The sequence below is a fragment of the Salvelinus sp. IW2-2015 genome, unplaced genomic scaffold (assembly GCF_002910315.2).
Source record: "Salvelinus sp. IW2-2015 unplaced genomic scaffold, ASM291031v2 Un_scaffold5043, whole genome shotgun sequence".
Classification (NCBI taxonomy): domain Eukaryota; kingdom Metazoa; phylum Chordata; class Actinopteri; order Salmoniformes; family Salmonidae; genus Salvelinus; species Salvelinus sp. IW2-2015.
Window position 1 is genome coordinate 14,502 of NW_019946310.1, and position 5,469 is coordinate 19,970.

Below are 5,469 nucleotides of genomic sequence, written 5' to 3' on the forward strand. Positions count from 1 at the left end.
CTCGATGCTGTTTCAGTACCCTGCACCGATTGAAACCCTTCCCACACTGGAGCAGTGGTAAGGCTTCTCCCCTTGTGTTTATTCCTCATGTTGTTTTCAGCTCCCCTGAACCGCTTGAAAACACTGGTCCACACTGGAGCAGTGGTAAGGGCTTCTCCCCTGTGTGTATCTCTCATGTTGTTTCACTCATGACCGCTTATGAAACACTTCCACACTGGGAGCAGTGGTAAGCTTCTCCCCTGTGTGTAATTCTCTCATGTTGTTCAGATGACAAGGCTGTATTGAAACTCTTTCCAACACTGGAGCCAGTGTAAGGGCTTCTCCCCTGTGTGTATCTTCTCATGATCTTTTAGGTTGATTTCTGATTAAAACCAATTCCACACTGGGGAGCAGTTAAGGCTTCTCCCCGTGTATTCTCTCATGCCGTTTTCAGATACCCTGGCTGATTGAAACCCTTTCCACACTTGGGAGCAGTGGTAAAGGCTTTCTTCCCTGTGTGAATTCTCTCGTGTTTTTTCAGGCTCCCTTAACGGGCTGAAACACTTTCCACACTGGGAGCAGTGGTAAGGCTTCTCCTTTGTGTTGTATTTCTCGTGTTGTTTCAGGTCCCATAAACCGGTTACAACCCTTTCTACAGTGGAGCACTGGTGTCGTCTTGCTGGTTCGGACGTCCCTGGCTCTGGTTCCTCTGAGTCTGGTCTTTCTCCTGCCAAACAAACTGTGTTATGTTTAAATAAAAACCTACATGATAAAACAACCTTGCTACGAGGGGTAAATCCTAAATCAGATCTCTCAATAACCTGAGGCCAGTTTTAACAATTATAGTGTGATTTTTAAAACAAATGTAGAGCTTCCTGGCAATTACTGCTATGTTTACATTACTTATTTTATTCATCCTGTTTTACAAGTCAGAACACAAACTAGACAGTTCTAGACACTGAGACACAACGTCGCTAGATTCCAATCAAGCAGGTGGTTCTAAATATTTTGTGTGGAAGTCCAAAACTTGTTTTTACGTCGAAAATACAAAGCACAAGATACAAAGCACTTGAACTTTGTGAAGCGTTTATTTGGGCGCAATTTCTAAGGCTGGTAACTCTAATGAACTTATGCATCAGAAGTAACTCTGGGTCTCCCATTCCTGTGATGGTCCTAAAAATTAATGATGGACTGTTGTTTCTCTTTGCTTATTTGAGCTGTTCTTGACATAATATGGACTTCGTCTTTACCCAATAAGGCTATCTTCTGTATACCACCCCTACCTTGTCACAACACAAACTGATTGGCTCAAACACATTTAACTTCTTATGGCTGCAGCACGACGCCGGTACACTTATGACAAACAAGCCAGCTCAAGTGCAGGGCGCGAAATTCAAAATATATATTTCTTTAAATATTTAACTTTCACACATTAACAAGTCCAATACAGCTTAATGAAAGATACACATCTTGTGAATCCAGCCAACATGTCCGATTTTTAAAATGTTTTACAGCGAAAACACCACGTATATTTATGTTAGCTCACCACCAAATAAAAAAGAGGACAGACATTTTCACAGCAAAGGTAGCATGCACAAAGCCAATCTAACTAACCAAGAACCACAACCAAACACAACAACAACTTCATCAGATGACAGTCTTATAACATGTTATTCAATAATCTATGTTTGTTCGAAAAATGTGCATATTTCAGGTATAATCATAGTTTACATTGCAAGCTACAATCAGAAGTTGCACCGAAAGCAGACAGAATAATTACAGACACCAACGTCCAAATACCTAATTACTCATCATAAAACATTTCTGAAAATACATAGTGTACAGCAATGAAAGGACAGGCATCTTGTGATTCCAGACAATATTTCCGAATATTATCAAAGTGTTTTACCAGCGAAAACACAATATAGCGTTATATTAGCTCACCACAATAGCCAAAAAAAAACACAACAATTCCCAGGAGCAAAAGTTAACGAACAAATCAAAGCAAAAGATATATAATTTTTGACTAACCTGATTTTCTTCCTCAGATGACAGTCCTATAACATCAGGTTATACATACAACTTATGTTTTGTTCGAAAAGTGCATATTTAGAGCTGAAATCAATGGTTACACCATGTTGCTAATTAGCTACTTTTCCCCATTGTACGTCCGGATTTTTCCTGACACTTTTTCTGACACACATATTCTGACCAAAATAGCTATTCATAAACATAACTAAAAAAATACCATGTTGTATAGGAAATGATAGATCCATTAGTTCTTAATGAAACATCGCAGTGTTAGAATTCTAAAAAATAACTTACATTACGATATGCAGCTTCGGTATAGCTAGAGTACCCAAACGGGTTGCCGCCGGCCGACTAGTACAACATGTTCGACAGATATATGAAATAGCATCATAAAAATGTTTCTTACTTTTGCTGATCTTTCATCAGAATGTTGGACAAGTGTCCTTTGTTCCAGAACAGTCGCTTGTTTGGAATTAAGAACGGACACTTTCCCTCTTCATTTAGCACGCGCGCTAGCCGTGTGGCACGAATCGCTCCATCGTCAACAAAGTCAGAGAACGAACACGGCAAAACTCCCGAAAAAAATTCAATAATCTGATTAAACTATATTGAAAAAACATACTTTACGATGATATGGTCACATGTATCAGATAAAATCAAAGCCGGAGATAGTAGTCGTCCATAACGGCAGCTAAACAGAAGGCAATCCCACTGTCCACCGCCGCCCTCAGAGTACCGGAAATGAGGGACACGTCATACAAAGAGCCTGTATTCCACGTCAGACCAAGATAAACACGAAATTTCTTCTCTCACAGCCTCTTGACATCCAGGGAAGGTCTATGAAGTGCACGTAGACTCTTACGTTTCATGCCCATGTATAGGCAGGAAGAAAAACAGAGCCTCAATTTCAGACTTTCCACTTCCTGGTCAGGAAGTTTGTGCCAAATGAGTTCTGTTTGACTCACAGATATAATTCAAACGGTTTTAGAAACTAGAGAGTGTTTTTCTATCCAATAGTAATAATAATATGCATATTGTATGAGCAAGAATTGAGTACGAGGCCGTTTGAAATGGGCACATTTTATCTGGCTACTCAATACTGCACCTGCAGCCCAAACAGGTTAAAATCTAGCCACCGTGTCAGATTTCAAAAAAGGCTTTACGGCAAAAGCAAAACCATGCGATTATCTGAGGACAGCACCCCATCAAACAAACACATGACAATCATATTTTCAACCCGCCAGGTGCGATACAAAACTCAGAAATAACTATATAATTTGTGCCTTAAGTTTGAAGAGCTTCTTCTGTTGGGGAACTCCAATATGTCCCATAAACATCACAAATGGTCCTTTTGTTCGATTAATTCCGTCGTTATATCTCCAAAATGTCCATTTATTTGGAACACCGGTTACAACTCGCCCAACATAACTACAAAATATCAAATAAGTTACCTGTAAACGCTGTCCAAACATTTCAAACAACTTTCCTAATCACACMTCAGGTATTTTAAAAGGTAAATAATCAATAAAATTTAAGATGGGATAAACTGTGTTCAATACCGGATAAAAACAACGTGAAGCGTGTGACCTGGAGCGCGCATCAAAACATTAGAGAGCACTAGGCTGGACCCTCGTTCTGAATAGCAGTACTTCTTCATTTCTCTTAAGAAAAACATCAACCAATTTCTAAAGACAATTGACATCTACAGGAAGCAATAGGAACTGCAACCAAGTGCCACAGAAAAACAATTGAAAACAGAGTCAACTCAAAAAAAAGAAAATCCTCCTGAATGGTTTGTCCTCGGGGTTTCACCTGCAAAATAAGTTCTGTTATACTCACCTACATTATTTTAACAGTTTTAGAAACTTTAGAGTGTTTTCTATCCACATCTACCAATTATATGCATATCCTAGCTTCTGGGCCTGAGTAGCAGGCAGTTTACTTTGGGCACGCTTTCAACCTGGATGTGAAAATACTGCCCCCTATCCCAAACAGGTTTGAAGGAAAGAAATTCCACACCTTAACTTCTAAAAAGGCACACATCTTAATTGAAATGCATTCCAGGTGACTACCTCATGATGATACAGTCCTCCTTTAAGACTCCATAATGTTTCATCATTAGATGCTACAGTCCTCCCTTAAGACTCCATCATGTTTAGAATGTGTCTGGAAGCGCTACACTATCTATTCTACTTTCATCCTTTCGGTTTTAATAATAATAATGTTATAATAGGTATTAACTATCTTTAATACCTAGGGTTAATACCTGCCTGGCGCCCCAACAAAACTTTATCTTTACCACCCTCTAACAATACCGCTACAGAATTAGCATAGTAGCCCATGTAATAAGTAATCTAAATTATGTAACTTAACTTATTCCTTGCCACCCATTCTGAAACTAACTGCAGCTCTTTGTAAGTGTTGCAGTCATTTCAGTCGCTGTAGTAGCTGACGTGTACAGTGTTGATCATCCGCAACATAGACACACTGGCTTTATCAAATCAGTCGTTGGCGAAAGAATTTGAAAAAAGTAGGTGCCAAACAGCTGCCCTGGGGAATTCTTGATTCTACCTTGATTTTGTTGTACAGGCTTCCATTAATGAACACTCTGTTAGACAGGTAGCTCTGGGGTGGTAGGCCAGTAACCGAAAGATTGTTGGATTCCCGAGCTGACAAGGTAAAACTCTGTTGTTCTGTCCCTGAACAAGGCTGTTCACTGTTCCAAGGCCGTCATTGAAAATAATAATTTGTTCTTAACTGACTTGCCTAGTTAAATAAAGGTTACATTTAAAAAATATATTWAAAAAATTATCCACAATATAGCAGGGGGTGTAAGGCCATACGTTTTTTACAGCAGCAGACTATGATCAATAATGTCAAAAGCCGCACTGAAGTCTAACAAAACAGCCCCAACAATATTTTTATCATCATCAACTTCTCTCAGCCAATCAGTCATTTGTAAGTCCTGTGCTTATGGAATGTCCTTCCCTATAAGCTGAAAGTCTCAATTTGTTTACTGTAAAATAACATTGTATCTGGCCAAACAATTTTTCCCCAAAAATGTAAGGGTTGGTAATAGGCTGATTACTGGCTTAAATAGCCGACCAAAGGGAGCTTTACTATTCTTGGGTAGTGGAATGACGTTAGCTTCCCTCCAGGCCTGAGGGAACACACTTTCTAGTAGGCTTAAATTAAAGACAAGGCAAATAGGAGTGGCAATATCGGCCGCTATTATCCTCAATTATTTTCCATCCACGTTGTCAGACGCCGGTGACATGTCATTGTTGATTTTTTTGCCCAAAATTTCATTGAAGATGCTCCATTTTTTTTTTACTATCATTCTTCATGTCATTTATCTGTTTCATAGTGTAGTTTCTTCTTCTTTTTATTTAGTCACATGATTTCTCAATTTGCAATACGTTTGCCAATCAGTTATACAGCCAGACCTATTTGCCATCT